Genomic DNA, 23,093 nt, shown 5'->3' with positions numbered 1-23,093 from the left:
CCCTTGGCATTCTTTTCCTCACATTCAACAATCATGCTCCACGTCCAAGTTCATCCCTTTCATCCTCCCTTTTACAGTCTGCTTTTAGTCACTGTGTTGACTTGTCAGAGCAACCCCACCAGAATCAGGAGGATGGATGCAGGCAGACTCCCACCCAACCATGCCTGCTGGCTGCTATTTTTCAGGGAGGAAATAACAAAGCCCCTCAGTCAGGAGCTAATGAGTTTCCTGACTGAGTCTTTTCCACCTGATCAAACACTACAACAATCAAATCATGAGACATAAGAAAATCATTCCATACTCTCAGAATTCAATGCAGTTAAGAGCTCTGCATAGGTGCTGTGTCATCCTCCACATGACCAGTGCTGGAGCATAACCCAATCTACACACAGCTTTAAGCAGCAAAGGGCAGAGAAGGACCAGCACAACTACTCCCCCAAGCTCTTTTCTACCAGCTTAAAAAACACTGCTAGCAGCACCTTGTTACCAGCCTCAACTTCTACAGGACGTTTCCTTCCACTCTGTCACCAGAAGGTGAGGAGGTGAAGTTCACTGTGCTCCTTTGACCTACCACGAAAGTCACAGCCCTCTGTAAAGGAGCTGACATCCAACACTCAATCCAAGTGCCAAGCCTTGGCACTGAGCCTTGCAGCTGAGTTTCTATCTTGACTTGTTGAACAGCATGTAATGGGCCTGGAAGGCAGACACAGCATGGCTGCTAAGGCCTTGGGCAGCACTGCTTGGGAAGAAAAACATCTTCCAAAGCTACCTTTGACTGACCTTAGTTAGAGCTTGCGAGCCAGATCTGTCATCCTGCAGATTTAAGGCAAATGAACTTCTCCTACAATACTGAGCAGGTAGTTGACCTTGTTAATCACTCCCTCACTTCCAAAACCCCTTCTAAGGACAATTCAAGATGCTGCTCCTTCCTGTAAATCCAAAAAGCAGAGGGAAGCTGCTTGATCAATGTCTTAAAACTCTGTCCCTCACTGCTCCCTGAGAAAGGCATAACTGAAGGATTCTCACACTGCATTCTTCAGAAAGGACAAGCACCTAGCAAAAGCAGCTTCATTGTCCAGCCCACAGCACTGCAAGGAGTTTTCAAAGGATTCAGAGGCACAGCATTTCACAGGATCATAGCCTAACTCAGGCTGGAGACAGCATTTCACAGGATCATAGCCCAACTCAGGCCGGAGACAACCTCAGGAAATCTTTAGCTCAATCTCCTCCTCAAAACAGGGCCAGACTAAGTTACTCAGAGCTTCATCCAGTTTGTTCTCATAAATCTTAGAGCCCATACAACATCTGGGCAGCCTGTTCCAATGCTTGACAAGCCTCATGTTGACAGAAGCTCTCCTTAGGGTTATACATCTTTCTCTCCCAAGGCATTCCAGTTTTTTTTTTAATCAGCCACTTTCAGGTTGAATGCAGAGCTAATCCTCAGGTCAAATAAATCCTGAAGCAGCAAATGTAGTCCAGCCTCTTGGACTAGCTGTTAGTGCCTTCTTACTGGACAGTTGAATTACTCTTGCAATATAAAGGGATTTAGTTCCCAGGTATCTGTCTTACCTTGTCACATGGGAAAACTCAGCATTCCTCTACAATGTTTACCCAGATCTCCTCATCCTGGGTTAAGTGTTGATAAAGAAGACTGAAGTTAACATCCTCATGTATAAAGATCCAGTAGATCTTTCACAGCTTAAACTACAGATTCAGGTCTTTCCTGTCCTGAGGTCTGTGGAGACTGAGGCTGTCACCACTGAAGACAAAAAACCTCACAAGAGGAGACAGTTGAGTCACTGAGGAAGTGATTTTTTTAAGACTGTTTAGGAAATCATTCTTGTTCACTTAGCAAAAGGATGTTTTCAGAAGATACACATGCATCCAGACCAGGAGCTCATCACAAAATCATGACAGGTTTTTTAAACCAAGTTTAGGCTTCCTCATGTGAAAGCCTGTCAGATTCTTCAGAGCTTTCTGCACCCACCTATATACCAAAAACCCTTCTGTGGCCTCCTTCAAGTCCGGTAGTTTTAGCAAGACCAGGCAAGTAAGAAAACATTGTCACTGGAAAAAAATGCCTTTTGCAATTCATCTCCAGAAGGATCTGTGCCTGCCCATTTTCTAGAAGAAAATAATCTTCCACTCCTTTAATCCAAGCAAAAATCCACCAGTTCCCCTAGCCCCTACTCTCAGATGAGATCTTGGACCCATAACCTGTACCTCTGCTGCATCAGGTAGTTCTTGTAACATGCTAAATGGTGACAGCAACATCTTTTCTTCCATGTCCTGACCACTGGCCAAGCCAACACTGGCCTAAGTTTAGGCATTCTTCCTTTCCCAAAGACCTGCTACAGATGCAAAGCTGTGGCTCAGCCTTATCCACAGTTCCCTCCCTCTAAAGGCAAGCAGGCTTCAGCTTCCCCCTTGGAAACAACCCTCCTGAAGCACACAGCTCAGCCACATCACCCCTGAGGAAGTATCACACCTTGCAAGAACAGGGCTTATCTTTTTAAGTGGAAAAGATGAAAGCCAGAAGCTGGATGTTCATACAAACCTCATATTCTGTACAAATCTTTGAAGGCAGGAAGGCTAGGGAGGGCTGGAACAAACAACACTGTCTAGAGGACACAGATTGCTTCACTCCCACGATGAAGTGTCCCAAGACTTGTGTTCTCCTCAGCTCCTTCCCCCTGCTGTGCAGCACCTTGAGCAATGCGGTTTGCACTCCTGTGACAGCATCACCCACACTGCATCTTAGCAGCTGGAACGAAAGCAAACTGCAGAAACACTGTGCAGCAGCAATCATGTCTGCCACACAAGTCCCCATGTGCAGCCTCATCTCCAGAAGCTCAGCTTTATCATAGCTCCCACCCAAAAAGAACTCTCACTGATGTTCCCAGGCAAGGAGGGATCCGCATGTTAAATCAGAGCTAAGAGGGTTCAGGAGCTTCTGACCCTCAGATTTGTTTCAAAGTACAGTGAATTACCAACAAGAACTTTATTATCAAAGTTAACTAGGTACTTTGCTTTGAAATACAACTTCTTCCCCTGCATCAAAGGGCTGTTAATTTCAGTCTTGTAGCAAAAAAAAAAAAAAAGCAAAAGAAATGAAAGCAGCATCTGCTTGTAAGAGATGAATGCAAGATAAAAGGTGTCTGTGACAGAAAGCTGGCAGCAGCCTTATGATGTCTATTCAAGTTTGATCTGGGAACAACAACAACCCTTAAAACATAACAAAAGCTGTGGAAAAACCCTTTCCAAATCCAACAACATCGCCGGAAGATGCAATTTCTCTTCTCCAATTGCTGCAACAGTCAATTGAGGTGAAGAGTCCAGACAAATCCAAACTTGCTATCCCAGTGTAATCAAGCACCTTGGCTTGCTCAAGTCCACAATATCCCCCCTTCAGCTTCCAAAACTCACTTCTCTTCCAAGTCTCCAGAAGGAAAGCAGTTTCCTAGGGATATTCCTCAGCAAAGAAGAAACAGTCACAGCATGGCAGAACACCTCCAGAGTGTTTGGGCATAAATGGCTTGTGATCCAGCCAGCAGAGAAAGGAAAAAAGCACTGGCATTTCTTGTCTGCCTAGGACAGGCTGTTCTTAGCAGAAAGTCAAGTCAGGATCATCAGGAGGTGGTTACATAACACAGGTTTTTTAGACGTGCTCCAGTCCTGTAACAGTAAGAGAAGGACTGAAGTTTGTCCCAGAGGTCCATCTGCTACGCTTTGCTCTAAGTGGGTACACCAGCACTTCACACATCAGGGCAAGAGATGGCAGCTTCTACAGTTCATATGGAAAGCTGCTTCCATCTAAGCTTTAAACTGAGACTACCAAGTGGAGGGAAGCCAACAGTGCACTCTGCCTGACCCAAGCCATCGCCAGTCTCCAGAAAGATGTTTGCCTCTGCTCTGTGAGGCAGCTGCCAGAAGCTATGCAACTCAAACATTGGTTATATGAGCAAAGACCCAAAGAGCGAGCAAGATAAACATGCAACAGACTAGGGCTGAGACATTTGTCAACATTCAGCAAACCACTCCAGCAGCACGCTTAGGAAGGTAAGCCCTCCACAGCCAGGAATACACACCAGCAACCAGCAACCTCACAGCAGCTTCCAATCAAGTGCTGAACTAAGAGGATATTCCTGGCAGACGGATTACACAAGACACAACTCACACTGCCAGCTTTACTGGAACACACACAGCAACTCCCCAAAGCACAGCATGCTGGGATGATGCCTCACTAGATTTCTGACTTGTCATTAGCCAAAAAAAGTTTAATGACATGGTTGGAACTCTGTGTTTAAATGTAATTGACCTGGGACATACCATCATTAGGAAGAGAGACATCGTCCATCTCAGTGAAGCCTACAGCTGGGCACCGTCTCAGCATGATGCAATGTTTTGCTTTCACCATTACCTGAAGGAGTCCTTGGAAGTTGCTGTGGTTGGTTGAGATAGGCAGCATGACCAAAAGCTTCAGCTGGCTTCTTACATCACTCAGCAAAAGGCTTCACATAACACAGCACAATTTTAGAAAGCCTTTCTAGCCTGGCTGCATGAAGTCCTATCCCTACACAAGTACAAGGCAAATCAGAAAAGGCAGAGCATACCAAAGTGCAGTGGATTGAAGTACACCACATAGAGCGTGGCTGCAGGAACACATATGTTGCTTCAGAGGACATCTGCTCTGTAAGGTGGCCAGATATCCAAGAGCAACTTTTTCCTGGAAATAACAGATGTGGTAATAGAAGAAATATTTTTGCCAAAAAGCTTGACAAGGACATGCACCTACAGCACTGTTCAGTTGCTTCTCTAGCAGTTAGTATCCAGAGTGGCTGGTTCAAGTGGCAAGAAGTGGAATTTGTCCCTTAGTCTTAGTGGGACACACTCAGAAATACATTCCTAAAGCACAGCTTTACCAGTTTAAGCTCTGTAAAGCAAGAGATTTTAGGTACTTTCCTCATCACCTGCTGTGTGCCAACATTCAGCTGCACCTCAGTTTAGTTGGAGCAATGAAGTAAATATGTATGATTAAGTCCAGCAGAGTGGGGAAAAAGTGAGTTTGAAGTCACAGTTGACATTGGTTGCTTCAGCAGATGCAGCTAGAACAACTGGTTAGGAGCTAAGCACTCTCAACCATGCAGAGGGAACATATGCTGTAACCAGCTGGGGAAATGCAGGGAGAGCAGTGGTTGCTGTCTACCTCAACTTCAGCAAGGCTTCTGGCACTGGCTCCCACATCCCACAGGTAAGCTGAGGGAGTGTAGGTTAGATGAGTGCAGTGAGGTGGGTTGAGAACTGGCTGAATGACAGAGCACAGAGGGTTGTGATCAACAGTGCAGGGTCTAGTTGGAGGCCTAGTGCCAGTTCAGGTAGGGAGACTTTTGGCTTTCCAGGCAGTTGAGCCTGACAGCAGTCCAGCGTTTAACTGCTGGAGAGAGCACTACATAAAGTGTTTAAGCATTCTTTGCTTGGAAAGATTCTGCCTACCAATTATGCTTAATTGCAGATATCAAAGTCATACCTTAGTCTTGCTCTCCTTGTAATTTAGGTTCAAACAGTAAGGTTTCAAAGACATTTTGCCCTCTCTTCTAGAAGCCAAGTAACTGAACACAGTTTGCAGCTCCACACAAGACTTCCTTCTGCTCCCTTACCTCCCAAACAGCCTGGTCTTGCACACAGAGTGCACAGCCACATGTCACAATGAAATTTCAGGCAGAACTCCAGCAAGTCTTGGAAAGGTGACCAAAGCAAAGGTTTTGGCTGCCTACCTGCTAAGAATCTACTGCAAAGACAGGAGCTACTAGCACACAATGCTCATAAGGAAGGTTCCATAACACCCCAAGCAGCTTCAAAAAGATATTTCTTTTACATTAGAAGTACAATCTTCTGCAGGAAAGAAAAGAAATGGCTACTGCTCAGTGTCTGAGGTCTATTTGGGGGTGAGTGAAGATGCCAAGATGCTTTTTCATCTCTTCTGTATGCCCTGACTCTACCACAGAAGCCTGAATAAGCAGAGGTGAAGAACATGCATGTTCATCATCTCTTCCTTCCCTCCCTAGGGCTTCTCAGCAGACTAAACTGTGGGTTTCCTCTCTAAAACAACAAAATTCCTCTACCTGTAATTAAGCCAACAGCTTGCTGCTGTGACTATTCCACACACCACCATCCGAGTCCTCTCCATGAAAGCCACCCATTCAAAAACCTCTCCTATGTAAGAGACAATGAACAGCACAATAGCCAGGGATAGAACAAGTTCATTTAGCTGTAAGCAAGCCTGAGTTTTCTTATCTAGGCATTAAACAGCTGCCAGTACTTTTACAGTTCAAAGGCAAGACAAAAGCTGTACAGTCAACCTATCCTCCCAACATACCACAGTCATCATAGGTCCTCATAAGTCAACATGCCTTCTAAAGAAGTGTTTAATATCAACATTTGTACAGTCACTTAATTCCTGGTGAACCCAGCTATTTGATGTGGGCTACAGAAAGCTCCCATGACATCAATGGAAAGTTTCCAATTAGGAAACCAAGTTTGAAGCACATGAATAGAACTTGAGAAATAGGAAAAAACCTTGTAGCAATAGTCAAAGGATCTGTCCTTAAAGATGCACTCAAGATACTTAGGAACAAGCAGAGAGGCTGCATTGCTTTTTCAGAGTTCAGTAAGTAAGAAATATAGAGATCAGCAGAGTTCTGTTAGCTGCTCCCTTCATTATCTAAGCTTCTGTCTCTTCTAAGGCTGCTCAGTCTCAACCAAAGTATGCTCCACTGTTTCTCAGCTGCTGAAGTCCTTACCCCTCCTTTGAGGAGGCTGGATGGCTTTGCCAAGATTTGCTGTGCACAACCAGCAATTTGAAAGTAATGAGAAGGCTACTGCCACCCACCACTCAGTGCTTTACAACCTCCCAAACATGGAAGAGAAGTAAACTGTCTAGAATATCTAATGACTGGAATATCAAAGAAAGCCACCACATCCAACATCCTCCCTTAAAAACCTCACACCACAAATAAAAACCTTACCTTGCAGTTTTCTTTCCACAGTCAGTTCGTTACACAGCTACTTCTAATAGCCAATGCAAGTATGAGCTGAAGTCACCCTAATGCCTTGGTGATACCATGGAAGGATTTGAAAGAGCTGTGCACCCTGGATAGCTGCACCTAGCCACCTATTAACTGGGCTGCACAGCTTCTCCATCAGACTTCAAACAAAAAGGGCCACACTCGGTGACCTGGGAAGCCACCTCCTTCACTGCTGCCAGCCTGCCACCTGCTGGGCCATCTGCTCTGTCCACTAAGGACAGGACTCCCAGGTGACACCTATTCAGCACCACAACCCTGGCTCAGGCACGATTTCCACAACAAGCTTGTTCTGTGGGTGTCTTAGATGTGCTTGGCTTCTGTGCAGGCAGTGGAAGCTCTATTTACCCTGACTGCTCGTGTGCTGCCACAAGGCTGTGCCCACAGCAGCAAGGTGAGCTCTTCTACCTGGAAGGTGGGTGGCTGGGGAAGGGAACACCAGCATGCACTTACCATCATATTCTACAAAGGACAAAGATTGAATGCACCTCATGAATCAGAATTATTGAAGTTGAAAAAGACCTCCAGGATCATCAAGTCCAACCATCAACCCAGCACCATCATGGCCATTAGACCACATTCCACAGTGCCACCTCTACACATTTTTTTTAACACCTCCAGGGATGGTGTCTCCACCACCTCTCCCTGGCAGCCTGTTCACTCTTGCAGGAAGGAAATAGTTCCTAGTATCCAACCTAAACCTCCCCTGGTGCAGCTTGAGGCCATTTTCTCTCATCCTATCATAGTTACCTGGGAGACCAACCCCCACCTCACTCCAACCTCCTTGCAGGGAGTTGTCTCCCCTCAGCCTCCTTTCATCCAGACTAAACAACCCCAATTCCTTCAGCCACTCCTCAAAAGACTTGTTCTCAAGACCCTCCACCAAATTCACTGCCCTTTGGTTGAGTCACAACCAGAATGTGTACTGCACAAGTCCTTATAGAAAAAAAAATACCACCAAGCCTTCCTGCGAGTACCTCTAGCAACAAAGGTGCTCCTCTTCTAAAACTGCTAAGCTTAGTAAAGCAATAGAATCACAGGAGTTCCTTGTAGGCAAACATCTGGACAGATCTGGCACCCTGCAGTGACACAGCACACTCAGCCACTTTCCCCTAGCAGAACCATACACTGCTCTGGCTATGCAGCAAGCAAGGGGGCAGTTGCACAATCACAGCCTGTCTGCAGATGTGAGTTACAGCTCCTTCCAGGTGTCCCCTCCCACTTAGAGTGTTGACACACAAAGCTGTGCCTCTTGCAAGTCCAGTTCAGTGTCCACACACCAGGCTTTATCTGATTACTCAGCTAAAGCCTCAGGATTTCATGTTATTCATGCCAAAAGTACAGATTTGGGCCTGTGTGGGCCATATGACCTGCCCCTTTAAGAATCCCTCTGGAAATCAACATCTTGCAGCCACTTGGCATGCCACATACCCAGAGAAAAGTACACGAGGAGCACTAGCACCTCACTAAAACAGGAAAGATATCCCTCCAGAAAAGCTCTCAGTTCCTTCAGAAGCTGCATCTTGCAAACACCAAGGTAAGAAAGCTGAAGTATTTTGCAGCTTGTTGGTCCTTGAGTAGATCATCTCAAGATCAATTAACTAAGGCTGATATCAGGAACTAGAGTATCTGAATTCCAGGATGGACCTCAGCCACTGAAATGGACTTTAATAAACTTAAGGTACACAATTTGCCCTTTTGTCTTCTTCCCACTCCAACATACAGCAAATCAAACCCACAACCTGGAACACCAGTAGTACATCACCATGCTGGTCTGCTTCACTCTGTTTTTTCACCATTACCCAAGCCCACAGCCACTTCACAGACCCTTTTTAACTCCTACACAGCAGCTGTACATTGGCAAGACCATGTGCCACATACCTAACCTCACAGCAATATCCTGCTGGAATTGCTGCCATGTGTGCAGCTCTTCTGCCCTTTTCCTCTTAGGCTGCAAGCTAAGCAAGATCTAAGAGATGCATGTGCCTGAATCAATGCCAGAGTCAGGTCTGAGGCTGAAACCACTCCTAACTGCCTGTCTGATCCTTTTCACAAGAGGGACACACAGCACTCCACAAACCCAGTGAGGTAGCAGGGAGGAAGCAATGCCTCAGCTCACACACACACAAAAAAAACCCAAACTGATTCACTCCCACCCCCAGCTCCATTTCATTCCAGCTGGAAGCACACAACATGCCACATGGAAAACCCCAGAACATTAGTAGTTGAAACTGTGTGGGACATCAGGCAAGGAAGCCAAGTGTTCAAGCCAGTAGTGCAGAACCTTGACAGCAAGCTGAGGGTCAGGGCACAGCACAGCCTGCAGCAGCTCCTGCCCATCATACAACCCCAGAACATAAAGTCCAAGCAATTCCATTTCCTACCCATAGAAGTCAAGCCAGGTACTTTCCAGATTCACACAGGCCCCAAATCTCTTCTCAGCAGAAGCATCAACAGGTTTCTTCAGCTGTTCAACAGCTCATAGGAACTAGGATATAAGCAGTAATTCTCCCAGCTCAGCTTACCCCTTACCAACTGGCCCACAAAGTTTTAGGTGTTTCTTTACATGGACACCACCTGAAACTTCAAGTCTCAGATGTACTGGTGCCCTGAGATTAGCATGGAACAAAAGAATCTCTCCCTCACCGTCCAAGTTCAACAACACAACCAGCTTAGACTTCAAAATAGCACAGGGAGAGAGGCCCCACATACAACTGCTGACAACTCAGCACCAACCCAAACCATTCCACACACACTGAGTCCCAGTTCCCCCAATAGCATGGACCAGAGACTGTTTGGAAGCATCTCAAGAGCACTGTTCTCTCCTCACTGTGCTGCCTCACTTCTTTGCAGCACAGCTCACTAGGCTGCACCACTACCACACTACCCCAGACCCAGGGATCCTGAAGCACCATCTGATCATGAATTCTGGTATCTAGGTAAGAACTACACTTGGTTAAACTCCAGGACTTCCTTCAAGCCTCCAAACACTGCAGTCAGAAAGCAGACATTTGTCACATTTCTACTTAATGCAGAGTTTAACTTGCAAAAGGCCACTGGAACCAGAAGTTCTTAACAGTTTAAACTAAGAATTTCTAAACATCTGAGGCCAATGTAGCCTTCTCATGTAGAGAACAGCTTGGCCTTACCCCTTGCTTGCTTTTCTTGGCTGTTTACCATCTGTGGCTCACGTTCCTTAGAACTAAGTTGTTTCTGCAGTTTTTGTGCAACCGAGTGCCTTTGTACATTTATGGTGTCAAGGCCCCATCTGGGATCTCCTCAGGACAGATTCCTGACTTGATAACACAGCAGCTATCCAAAGAAAGCAGTTTGAAACTAACATCTACACAGCTGCTCTGACTTACAAGCTTCATCAAACTCCCCTCCAAGGCTAAAAGAAAAAGCCCATCTTTGGTAACTCCATTCAGACATGATCACCTTCTGTCCCAGAGCTCTCCAATCAAAAGCTGTTGCTCTCACTTTGAAATAAAGCAGGTGGTAGTGTCTGTTTGGGTTGGTTTTTTTGTGGTGTGGTTGTTTTGTTTTTTTAGTTTTGCATGTTAAAAGCATTAGTAGCTTCCCATGTTCTGGAAGATGAAACCAGTCAGCAGAGCCATAAGACAAGGAAATGTTAGCAGACAAGACTCTTGAGGGTTAAGGAACAAAAGATACAGCAAGGGCAGGTGGCTGTTTCACTCTTAAGATCAGAAGATGTTAATCCAAACATCCTTAAAGTTGAAGGTCAATGCTGCTTAAACAACACAGCCAGAGGGGAGGATGGCAAGACAGCCTAGTGTTTCATTCAGATGGTAGAAGTGGATGACATGCTAAATCCCCTGCTCTTAGCTGTGGCACTTCCACACTGTGGGCAGAAAAGCCATGTCCCACCCCACTACCAGAAATCCACTGTTTTGAAGGGCCACAAGGCAGACCCCATTAAATGAAACCTGCTATTCATATCCATCCCTGGTGATCAGGCAAGAAAGTGTTAGCTTTATCTCCTCCCTGTTCAAAAGTTCTAAAGCAAAGTGTTGAGTAACTGAAGCAAGGGCACACATCAGATCAGATATATAGAAAGGATTAGCCCACAGCTGTCCCTGGCTTCTGTCCCTACACTCATCCCTCTAAACCACACTGCCTGGGACACACACACTCCTGTCAGACTGCCATGAGCACCAGCTGGTCTGGAAAGCTCTGGACCTTAAGCCCAATCCCAAGCATGACAACATAGGACAAAAGGAACTGTCCCCAGCAGTCATGAGACAGCACCAAACACCCATCTCAGTAGCCAGGACTTGCATCTGCACCTCCTAGAACCCCCTCATTTCCATAGCAGGGGTCTCTGCAAAGGGAGCCTGCAGTAGCCAGGCAGTCCCTTGGGCTGGTAGATAACATTTTACTAATTTTCAGCTCAGCATTCCAGGTCAGGTTGGATGGGGCTGATCTAGTTGAAGAAGTCCCTGCTTACTGCAGGGTGGTTGGACTGGGTGACCTTTAAAGGCCCCTTCCAACACAAAGCATTCTGATTCTGTGAACATCCTTTCCTTGCTTCTTTTGAAGAGGTGACACTGCTTTAGTAGTCCCCGGGGAAACATGCAGCACATAACCCATCTTTGCTAAGGGCAACTGCACTCATCCTCCCCCTCCTCCAGCAATTATTCATTGAAACAGTGGCAGCTCTAGCAGTAACTCACACGGAGCAATTCAAGAGACACATTTTGTTGCTCAGTGTAGAAACTGGAAATGAGTCAACACCTTGACATCAACCCCTTCTGCAATGACCACCAGGAGAGCAGTCCAGTGACTGCAGTTTGGTAACCTTGGTTCTCAGACACTTACTCACTTTTATTCTGCAGGCCTCATACAGCTGTGTCTGGAGGCAGCTAGTGCCTAACTTGTATCCTTTACCAGCAACTTCACTTCCTAATTCACATCAATGCCTGCAGGCAGAGGGGCAGGGCAGCAGTTTCACAGCCAGCCACATACATCAGCCTTTGGCAGAGGCCAGATTAGGGAAACTCACACCAAAACAGAGCTTGTTAGTATCATCCATGCAGGTCTAGGAAGCTGTTTCTCCACTGCTAGGATGCTACATCACTCTGCTGGTTTATACACCTCCAAATCTCCTTCCACAGAACATGAACACAGACCAGCTGAGGTCATCTCATTGATGCTCCCTGCCAACACCAGTTAATCCTCACTCCCCTTGTCAACACAAGCCCTCAACAGCTCCAGACTCAGTCAGTGCATGTATATTACAAACGATAAAATCAACCAGCAACTGTCTATTAGAGCCAGCCTAGGAGATGCCAATTCCACTGCATTCATCATCCCCTCTGCATCTTATAGCCTTCAAGAACTACATTGTGACTCCAAAGAGGAACTGTCAGCATGGTCTGCTCTCATTCACAAAGCCTGGCACACACACTGTCCTGACAGGCTCACTAACTACAAATTTTTAATTCCAGTAACTTCATGAATTCTTAATTAGCTCTCACAAGCCTGAGTTGACAAGACAAGCAGCCCTTGCAGACTGCTCTCAATGTTCCTGAGAAAAGGAAATGTAAGGGGCCAGGGGAAAAAGACAGGAGAGCAAGAAGCAGAGAACATTTTCCACATCCAGGATCTAGCAGCAGTGAGCTGACTCCACAAAACTGCAGGACACAGCAGCTAGCCAGTTCCTGGAACACAAACCCACATCTCAGGAGTATCTCAGATGAGTTTACAAACAGACTCCAACCACAGTACAGTGCACTTCAGTAACCTCTAAATAGAGGGGAGAGGCTGCAAAAGCCTGCTGCTGATGTTCTGCAACAATACAATCCCCCCCAGAGGAATACACTGCTGAAGTTCATCCCTTGCCTACAAGGGAGGAGAAGAATAAATTACTGCTTTATGTGTCCATCATCACAAGCACTGAGAGCCATCCCAGGGCCAGTGGCCAGGCACAGTGACAGAGCAGGGAGGAGACCAGCACAGTAGCCACTGGTTGGTCAGGGCAGACACTCCTCCAAAGCCACTGGAGTGCTTCTCAGCATCGCCATTCACTTCGTAAACAGCAGCACGGCTCTGTCACATTCCCAGCAGTTTTCTTACCAACTCACCACAGAAATGAACTTCCTCATCAGCTGCAAGAGCCACTTGGACACCATCTCTCTTCAGCCAGCTCTTTTATTACAATCTACTGGGAACTCCACATAGTTTGGTCCCAGTAATTCAGCCATCAGCTTGCACCCAGGAAGACTGAGCTGCCTACAGCACTATGCTTGGCAATGGTAGAGATCAGACATTAGCAGGGTGGGAAACGTGAAGACTGTTTCTAGAATGAAAGGTTCATAAATTCATCCTGCATTGCCATACAGAAAAAGAGAGCTGGTCTTTCTCCAAGGGGGCAATTCCATTTTTATAACCATATTGCAAGCTTCCTCATCTGGAGCAAGGGGCTCAGACAATGTGGCTGCAGGCATGGCTACCTGCAGCCACACTGAGCACCCACTGCTCCAGCAGGTAGAAGGAGAACAAACGACACAGTTCAGCACAAGACTACAGCAAGTGTCATCTCTTCCCACAACCACAGTCGAGGTACTTCAGATATGTGATTATGTAAGCTGCTATTGCAGTAGCATAGGTTTATGTAGTACAATACCAGACATTAATGAGGCTTTCCAGGGTGTACTCCAGAGACCACCACGGTAATCACAGACACTGACCAACCAACCCTCCTTTCTTACCCAGCTGAAGCTCCCCGCACTGAGCGTGATCAGCACTGGTTTCTCAAAGCCACACACAGCCACCCCAAACTATCCCTCCCAATCCCTCACGGCATCCCACCCCCAGCCCCAGGAGCCCCACGAAACCCCAGGGGCTGTTTGAGCCATGGCGAGCCCCGCTGCTCCGGCCCAGCCGCCGACACCAGCGCTCCCCAGGGAGCCACAACAGCGGCAAGCCGGTGCCCGAGCCGCCGGGGGTCTGGAGCGCCTTGGCGCTGCTCGGGTGGCTCAGAACCAGCGTCCTCACCCCAGCCCTGCATTTATCGCGATTTAACCTGGCGGCAATCGCGGGCAGCACAGAGGGGAGCAAAGGAAAGGGGAATCCCGCTCCTCGCCCCTGGGAACGGAGAGAGCCGCAGGCCGCTGCAGCCGGAGGCGGAGAGCTGGGCCTGTCACCGCCACCCCGGGGAAGGACCACCACAGGGCCACCCCGGAGCCGCCCGGGCCCGCGGGCACCTGCGGGCACCCTCGAGCATCCACCAACCCGCCTCGCCCAGCGACCGCCACAGACTCCTACCGTTCCCAGGCTGGCGGCCGGACCATGGCAGCGGCCGGGCCGGGCCCCGCCGGAGGCTGCTCCCGGGGCCGTGGTGCTGAGCGTGCAGAGGGCAGCGCCCGCCTCTTCCCCGCCGCGGCGGGGAGGCTGGAGCCGCAGCACCCCGGCTCCTCCCGGCGCCAGGCGCGGCAAGCGGGGCCCAGCCCGGCCGTCACATGGCCCAAATAGCGCCCGGCGGCGGCCCCGCTCCGCCCCCGGCGTGGCCCGGGGCGCGGCCCCACTCCGCCCGGGCCCGCTCCCCGCCCCGCTGCGGGCCGCCCGCCGGGCCGGGAAGGGGGCGGGAAGCGGGGCGGGGCCAGGGGGCACGGAGGAAGCGGCGGGGCCTGGGGGTATAGTCGGCGGCTGGGAGGGTCGCTGGACTGTGAGAGGGAGAGCGGCCGCCTCCGATACACAGCCCCGGTCCGGGGTCAACAGCGGCAGGGTCTCGGGGTGAGATCGGGCTGGTTCCGTTCTGTGCTGCCCGGCTTGCGCTGAGAATGGGTGAAAACGGCGGCCAGGGGCAGGCCCGAGGCTGTGTGGCTGCCCTGTGGACAATCTCGTCACTTTTTAATGAATTGCATCCTCGGCGTCCTTCGCCTGCCACTCGGTGTCACAATATTTGGGAACGCTTCAGGGAACGCGTGTGTGCTTTTAAAAACTGATTTGTTTACCAAAATAACTGTTCATTTCAGGGTTTTGTTTATTTGGTTTGGTTTGTTGTTATGTTGGTTTGGTTTGTTTTTTTCCATAAAGCAACTTTTTGGACCATTTTGATCGAGTCCTTTCTCTTTGAGGTGATTCATCTTCCAGTGTTCCCAGACAAAAAGACTCTGTTGGTAACAATACTGCTTGGGGCTATAAACCAGTGGGTTGTCATGAATTAAGCAAGCCATGTTGCATGGGATCCCACCGAGGACCACCTAAGAGCTGCAGGAAGTGGTGTGAGTGATTCAGGAGGTGGCAGCCTGCCGAGTGCAGAACCACTGCCCCTGCATCCTGCTGAGCTGGCTGGATTTGGGGGATGGCATTAACATGGGGCCTTGATCAGTTCTCATCACTCACGGGCTTGGGGCACATTTAAAAAAAGAGCAGGGTTCATTTGTGTGTCCTCATTTTTATGTCCTTACTTCCAGAGGACTTTTGCTTTCATCTTGGCTGAACTTCATTTCCAGCACAGGTCCTTAATTGAAGCAAAGTTCAATCGTAAATGTGCAAGTGCATTCTCCTGACCTAGCTAATTCAATTAAGTGGGGTTCTAAGCCATTTTTTCTCCTGGCTGTGCTCTTAGGGTGTGGGAAGGTGAGCAGTGAGTAAAGTGATTGCTTATGTATGCATGTGCTGGATCTCTGGGGAGGCTGGTGAAAGGAGGTATACTCTGCTGAGAGCTGAACAGGCTTTTGGACATGTTTCATGGGCCATACATTAATGTATGACGTAGTTATGCCAGTGCTTAAAATCCTGCAGCTGCACATGGGATGAAATCAAGTCACATAGTCCCAAGGGACCGTAAACTCCCCACTGCTAGGTTATTTCTTCCAGTACATAAACGGTGGCTACCAGCAGGATGGAGACTCCTTTTTAACTAGGAGTCCCATGGAGAAGACAAGGGGTGATGGGGACATATTACTTCTGGGGAGATTCCAACTGGAGTCCAGAAGAAAATTTTTCACAATGAGAACAGTGAGACACTGGAATCAATTCCCAAGAGAAGCAGTGAATTCCCCTACACTGGACGATTTTAAGACTTGGCTTAAAAGGGTATTCGGCCACCTCATTTCAACTGCACTATCACCTAGAAAAGTTGGGCTGGATGATCCTTGGAGTCCCTTCTAAGCTGTGATTCTGTGAGGTGGTCACAGCAGGACAGCCAGTGACCTAGATGGGGTAGGATCCAGTGCTGAACCCACCAAACTGTGAGAAGAACGCAGAAGATATGAATGCAGTGCAAAGGCTGAGAGGGGGTAGTTAGTCTGCTGATTACTGCCCACCTCCTTACACCTTTCCATGCAGTCAAAAAAAAAATCCCAAAAGAAGATTTCAGTCAAAGAAAGAAATTCTATTAAACATGGGACAGTGCATGAGTATGAAGCTGTTCATAGGAGCATTCATACCTTTGCAGGACCAAGGCATTAATTTGTTAGGCATATATTGAAATCCTTGGGGAATAGCTGCTCCATGCCAGCCATTGTGGTTCATTAAAAAAAAAAAAAACAACACATTCACATGAGATTAAACTTATTACTTGGCTGACCAGAAACATCAGAGAGATTGTAGATACAGCACAACTATGTTCTTTCACACCCTGCAAGAGAGAAAGAAGAGAAGATTTATGATAAACAGATACATATATTTGGGTAGCTTTTCCAAAACATCTTGCTTTGACCAGGTGCTGTTCCTATTTGAGTCAATTTCCCCACTAATGAGTTCTTCAACATTTGTCCCCAAGCCTGTTGTGAAAATCTCTCTGTTTGGGCTTTTCCTGCAGATTACTCTTCAGTTGTTGGACAGTTGGCCAAGCTTTGGGGGCCCACATTCACCCAGAGACCCTGACAATACTGCTTTGAGGAAGCTGAGGAAGGAGTCTGACACTGCAGACTGCTCCAGTGTTTGCTGTCGCCACACTTGCAGCTGGTTGTGTAAATCCAGTGTTGTGGAGAGTTCTTCCAGTTGATCACTTTTCCAAAGATCCTCTCCTGTCTATTTCTTTGACAGGGAGAAGTTCTTTACTATACAGGTGGTGAGACACTAGAACAGGTTGCCCAGAGAAATTGTGGATTTCTCATCCTTGGAAGTGTTTAAGACCTGTCTGGATGAGGCTTTGAGCAACCTGGTCTAGTAGGAGGTGTCCCTGCCCATGGCAGAGGGGTTGGAAGTAGATAATCCAACTCAAGCCTTTCTATGATTCTTCTGTCAGTGCCAAAGCTGTTAGAGTAATATGTCAGGCATGTGTTACCTGGAGAGAAAGATAAACTGAAGCATTGTGTAGGAAGGCTCCAAAACTGCTTAGAATTGGAGCTTTGTGGACCAGGTTCTCCTTTACTACACTTACTAGAGTGCACCTACTTGAAATCATTTGTTTCATTGCTGCCCAGGTGGGAAGCTGCTGTGAGAGTCTCACTGATGGGAGTGGGGCAGAGGCAAGCATGGATTCCTAATCTAGAAGGCAGAAGTGAGGCAGTGGTTGATGAGTTGGCTCTTGATGCCTAGAGATGTGGAGGGGGAATTTTCCTCTTACCCCAGGACCTTTTCTTGCCTATCTACTGCGATCAAGATGAGTAACAGAGCCATGACCAGGGCCAGGGTCATGAAGAAAGGCCAAGATCTTTCTTGTGGAGACTCAAAAGTAGGTTCTCCTTGGCCTGCCTAGCCACAGCTCTCCAGGGTGAGCACAGCATGAGTCCCTTCTGCAGCAGCAGAGACATGTCATCACCAAGTCCAGGAAAGTTGTGAATGATGTCTGAGAGCTGTACAGGAAACTCAGCAGGCTTTAGTCTTGCCTGTGAATTCAGCTGCTCTGCTAACTCCAGTACAGTCCTGTTACTTGCCTCCCAGCACTGGTTAGCACTGACCCCTTATCCCTGCCTCAGCACCCTGCAGCACCTTTCCATTGTCAGGTGTGAGCTGCTTCATTCTGAGGGCTGCTCACAGGCTGGTGTTTTCTTGCGCTCCATTTCCAGGTGTGCCAGGGTTTCCTGCTGGAACAGAGATCCTTGTTCTTTACAGTGAGAGGGAGAAATGGGGTGGAGGAGGTCTAAGAGCAGCAGGGAAGTTGGAGGAAACCAGACATGACAAGTGCTGAAGCAGAACATTTCAGCTTTGTGGTGGCTTCCCGCCAGATGAGATCACAGCTCCTATGGAATCTTGTCTCCTTTTATTTTCTTACTGTTTGACTTTCTTGCTTCCTTAAGAAGCAGGAATTACTAATCTTCAATCACTTGCTTTGAATACTGCCCACATCTCAAACAGCAGTGCAAACAGTGGCAGAGAGGGGGGAGTGAGGAATGTCAGCATTTATGGCCTGCAATGGAATCCCTCTAAGCCTAACTGGGGATGGAGCCTGGACTAGAAGGGACTTTTCCAGGTATCATCCTTGTGAATTTATGCTAAGATTATTAACAAGGAGGTGGGAGGGGGAATGATTTGGCATGCCTCTTTTTGTGGTCAGCATTGAGTATTGTAGATTGACTACAGGGTCTGGAAGTGGCTGAGCCTTCTGCGAGATGAGGCTCTTTTGAGTGTCTGAAGCGAAGCACCTGAATCCTTCCTAAGAGCACAGACTCTCAGGCTGGTACAGACTTGTGGATGTGCTTTATGCCTGCCTGATTCTGACCTCACAGCAGCAGGCTGGGAGACTCTAGCAAAAAAAGGGGATCCTGTTGCTTTTCATTTGTGTGTGTGGGGTGTCTATAGACAGGCAGGCAGAAAGCATGCAGCTTTCTACACCCTGGGGAGAGGGGGAGAGAAAGAGAGTAAACACTCTGCCCGGAAACATGTACGTGCTGCATGCAGGCTCTGCCTGTGGGAATTAAGGGAGACAATGCAACAGATAGTGAACAATGAGTGTCTGTAATGTACAGACACAAAGCCAAAGTAACCCAGTGTGCTGCAGAACAGAGAAGAAGCCTGTTAAAACAGCAGCCTCATGAGGTAGAAATCCTGCCAAGCCTGCTTAGAGGACAATCAACAAGCCCTCCTCAGCTGGAGGACAGATCAATGTGGTGGAAAAGGGAGTAAAAGACAGTGGGATGCTGGAGAAAAAGAGAAATACTCCCTGAGGGCTTTTTGCAGGGAAAAAAATGAAAAAAAAAGAAGTCATCTTCCTATTAGTTAATCTTTTGTGAATTCTGATGTCAGCACAGTCAATGCAACACTTGGCACTGCAACGCAAGTAACTGAGGCTGGTGGGTAAAATTAAACCCCTTATCCAGAGCAAAGTGGAATCCAGGTATTTTGATTTACATTCTGGAAAAGCAGGAGCTTGCTGTGATGTCTCCTGGCACTACTCCTCTTCCTCTCCCGTTCAGCACAGGGTACTGGATGTGACATGACCTGCCTTAAAGGGTGGGATACATGTAACTTTGGAGAATTTGGATACAGAAGATACTCTACAAACTCCCAGTTCTTTTTGGAGCAACTCTTCCAACAGCTGCTAGCTGCCCAGTTACCTCTGAGGCACATGTACTACAGACATGACTGCCGCCTCATGAGAGCACGTCAGGAGCACCCCATTAAGATCCAGGTATCTTTACTGGCTGACACAACTGTCTGCAATGGAAAGGACACATCACAGCACTCCTTTTGCTTCCTGCACTCTGTGTCACAAGTGTGTATGTAGGTGCCAAGCACTTGGCCAGGGTCTGTGCATGACAAGTCATTGGGAGTGGAGAAGCAGAAAAAGGACTTCTGTGCCTTTTTGATGGAGAACCATAAAAGGAAAATGGTAGCAACCAGGATAAGACAGGAATAGCAGCTGTGGAGTAGCTCCCAGGAGAGCAGGCTGACCAGAGGGCTCCCCTGCCACAGCTCAGAGCTCATCTCTGCGCTGTGTGTGGCTCAAAGAACAGCAACAAAAGAGATGGTGGCAGAGGCCCAGCTGCCTTGCCCTGTGCCTCTGGGAAAAGCTCCCTTTGCAAGACCGGGCTGTGAAAAGTGGCTCCCACCAGCTCCGGCAGCGTGAGGAAGCAGCACCCTCTGCTGCTGGCTTGCTGGCCTCCTGAGCACTTTTTACTTACAGACACCTCAGTGCTCTCAGGAAGAGCACCCACAGCGATGTCCCTCTGCAGGTTCAAAACACTGCAGCATGTGGGTGGGCTGTGTGACACTTCAGTCACGTCAGAGCTCTGCTGCTGAGAAAGGGGATGCCAGGCAGCAGGGGCTTGCAGCAGGGAACAGCAGTAAGAACAGCCCTGGGCTTTGTGCTGAAAAGATTTTGCCTGCTGCTGTTGCTGGCAAGTGCTTTGGCTGATGGTGTTTGACGAACATGACTCGACACACACTACAGGGATGTGGCAGGATAAAGCTCCAGCCTCTTCCAAACATTTCCTATCCCCATGACGCAGCCAATGTACCACTGCTGCACAGCCAGAGGAAAGGGAAGCAGGCAAAGCAACGTGACCCACCCACGGGCCTGCCCTGCCAGCTCTCCTGCTAGTCATGGACCAGAGATTCCCATGCGGCTGGGAAGATGAGGAAGGATTCCTAATCCTCCCACCCCTGAGCATTCCTATCATGGGGCATGCAGCCTGATGTTGTGTCACTACTGAACTGGCTCCCTGGAAAGCTGTGGGATGATGCAGGATCCCTGCAGTCAGATGAATCCTATTCACCCATGTTTCTCCCCTCCCTTTTGCTGAGGATTTTTTGCTTTTTCCACATTAAGTTTTTTCACATCAGGTCTGTCCCACAAGCACATTACTATATGGGATATGCACACCTCAGACAGACAGAGTACTTGGGCTCTTCCTCCTGTTTCTTCTCTCTTCCTGAATGCAGGCTGCCCTTTTCCCTAGCATCTGACCTTAGGGTTCCTTAAACTTGGTACCAGCTGCAGCTCCAGATTATACATTTGAGCTCACATTCCATCCTCCCCCTCCCATCTCACCATCTCCCTCTCCCAGTCTTCAAACACACAGATGTGTGCCTTGGGCATATTTTATGTGCCAGCCCACGAAATATGCCCACAGAAAGAAAAGCAAAGCATGCAAAAAATGCCTGAGTCCTGTTAAAGGTATCCTGGGATCTACAGAAAAGAACCTGATGAGTAGTTTGAATCTGTGCAAAGGTCTCATTTCAGCAACAGCAACACCATTCAGAGCCAAACATCACTCACACAAGACCTGGATTGTTTCATGGATAAGGAGATGCCTACAGAAGGGAGCCCTGTTTAAGGACAAAATGAGGCCATGTCTGGTCAGCGTGCCACCAGGACACCGTTTCTGCAGGAAATTCCTCTCTGGAGAGCAATTCTGTCAGTGCAGAGCCAGCTTGTCCCTCTGCAGGGAGCAGCTCCAGGGCACCAGCCTGGCACAGCCTGCAATGCTGCTTGCACGTGAACCTGGTGCTGCATTGCTACAGGATGTCATGCCAGCTCTCTGCAGGGGGAGCAGCTGGAATGAACTGGATCGATTCACATTACCCACAGACACTGCACAAGGCAGCTTGCTTCAGGAGCACTCTGACTCCTGAAATGTACTGGGTTTTACCCTCCTCTCTGTCTCCCTTCTTGCCTCTTTATAGGCAGCAGCCACATTTTCAGTCACCTTTTGGGGGAAGGAAGGCAAAAACCCAAATCCCTACTAAGGCAGGTGATGAATCCAGGGTCACAAATCCCACTAAGGATTCCCCTGAAGAGTAGCCAAAGGAGAAGTTAAGCACAGCACCAAACAAATTGTTCTGAAAGTCATTAAGATGCTGAAAGTCTTGCTGCTTTGACCACCACTGCCTCTGCTCCCTGTGTCTGGGGAGGATTCACTAATCCTCAAACTGCTTGGAACATCTTTTCAGTGATGTGCAGTGGTCTCTAAAGCACAACAACAAAACAAACAAAACTCCAAACTAGAATTAAAACACATCTGACCTGAATGGGAAAATACTGTCCCAGCCTTATGACATGATTGTTAAATCTCCTCGCCTACACAGCCATCTTCAAGTGTAGGGTGACTTAGGTAGCTCAGCATCACCCACAGCACCAGAAAGTATCATAGACTCATCATAGCAACATAGCTGGATACCCAGGGGAGCACTGGAGAAGATTTGGACACTGAATGACCTACGTCACTCGGTACTATAGAAATGCTCTGCTACATTAAGCAAGAAAACATCTGATTTAAATCCTCTTACCCTCCTCTTGCCAGGAAAAGGAAGCCTTCCCCTGGGACCGTATGATGAAATTTCCCTGCTCCTCCTCCTCCCCTTCCTAGGGCACACTGCACCTCTTCTATGTAATGGAGGTGCCAGTGGAGACTTCCCTTTCACAAGGGAAGTGGCTGGTTCTGGAGAGGAACATTTGGGCATCAGCTGACCTGGAGGCCAGGCCACTATGCTGTGTAATACCTTTGGAGCCAGAGTCACAGCACAGCTTGTTCTGGAAGTTCAGCTGCATAATCTCTGCTCACAGATCTTGAACAGATTAGAGTTAAAAATGCAGCTCTATAAAGTCTATGTTATTAAGCAGCTCTCTACTATGGTGATAGTATCTATGGAAATGCAACTCAGAGAGTAAATGTGAATCAGTGGAGACTTTCCTAAGGCTTGGTGATTTGAGGACCCTACATAGCACTGGGTGACTCCATCTCCTCACCTTAAAAGGGCTTTGGCTGTTCATCTGTTTTGAAAAAGTCCTGGCCTTGTTTGGATGACAGACAAAAGAGACTCAAGAGTGAACATTTAAGACTGCTAGTTTCAGAGGACAGAAAATTCAACATAGCCCTCTTTGTACAACCAGGCCTTTCAAACTCAGCAACTCAGTGTAACTCAGCAAGAGGACAGGAAAAACCCAGAATGACCATCAATCCTTTGCAAGAATAAAAACACTAAGTAGTTAAACCCAGAATGATCACCAACCTTTGCAAGAATAAAAGACTAACTAAAGTGTTAAACCCAGAATGATCACCAATCTTGACAAGAAATTAAAAGACACTTTTGTTAAAAATTCTTTATTTTTATAATAAATGTAACTCTTTATTCATTATACAACATGAATCACAA

General features: G+C 47.8%; 1 protein-coding gene across 1 annotated transcript in view; it reads right to left on the bottom strand.

The window, feature by feature from the left end:
* SPSB1 (splA/ryanodine receptor domain and SOCS box containing 1) overlaps positions 1 to 14,397 on the bottom strand; it is a 32,798-nt gene extending 18,401 nt beyond the window's left edge. The window contains exon 1 of the mRNA XM_054394891.1: positions 14,370 to 14,397. The gene's annotated coding sequence lies outside the window, so the exon portion shown is untranslated. The remainder of the gene's footprint in view (positions 1 to 14,369) is intronic.
* Between the last annotated feature and the right edge of the window lie 8,696 nt (positions 14,398 to 23,093).

This window comes from Indicator indicator, chromosome 32, assembly GCF_027791375.1.
Source record: "Indicator indicator isolate 239-I01 chromosome 32, UM_Iind_1.1, whole genome shotgun sequence".
Lineage (NCBI taxonomy): Eukaryota > Metazoa > Chordata > Aves > Piciformes > Indicatoridae > Indicator > Indicator indicator.
Note: the sequence above shows the minus strand (reverse complement) of the source record. Positions and strands in the feature narration are given on the sequence as shown.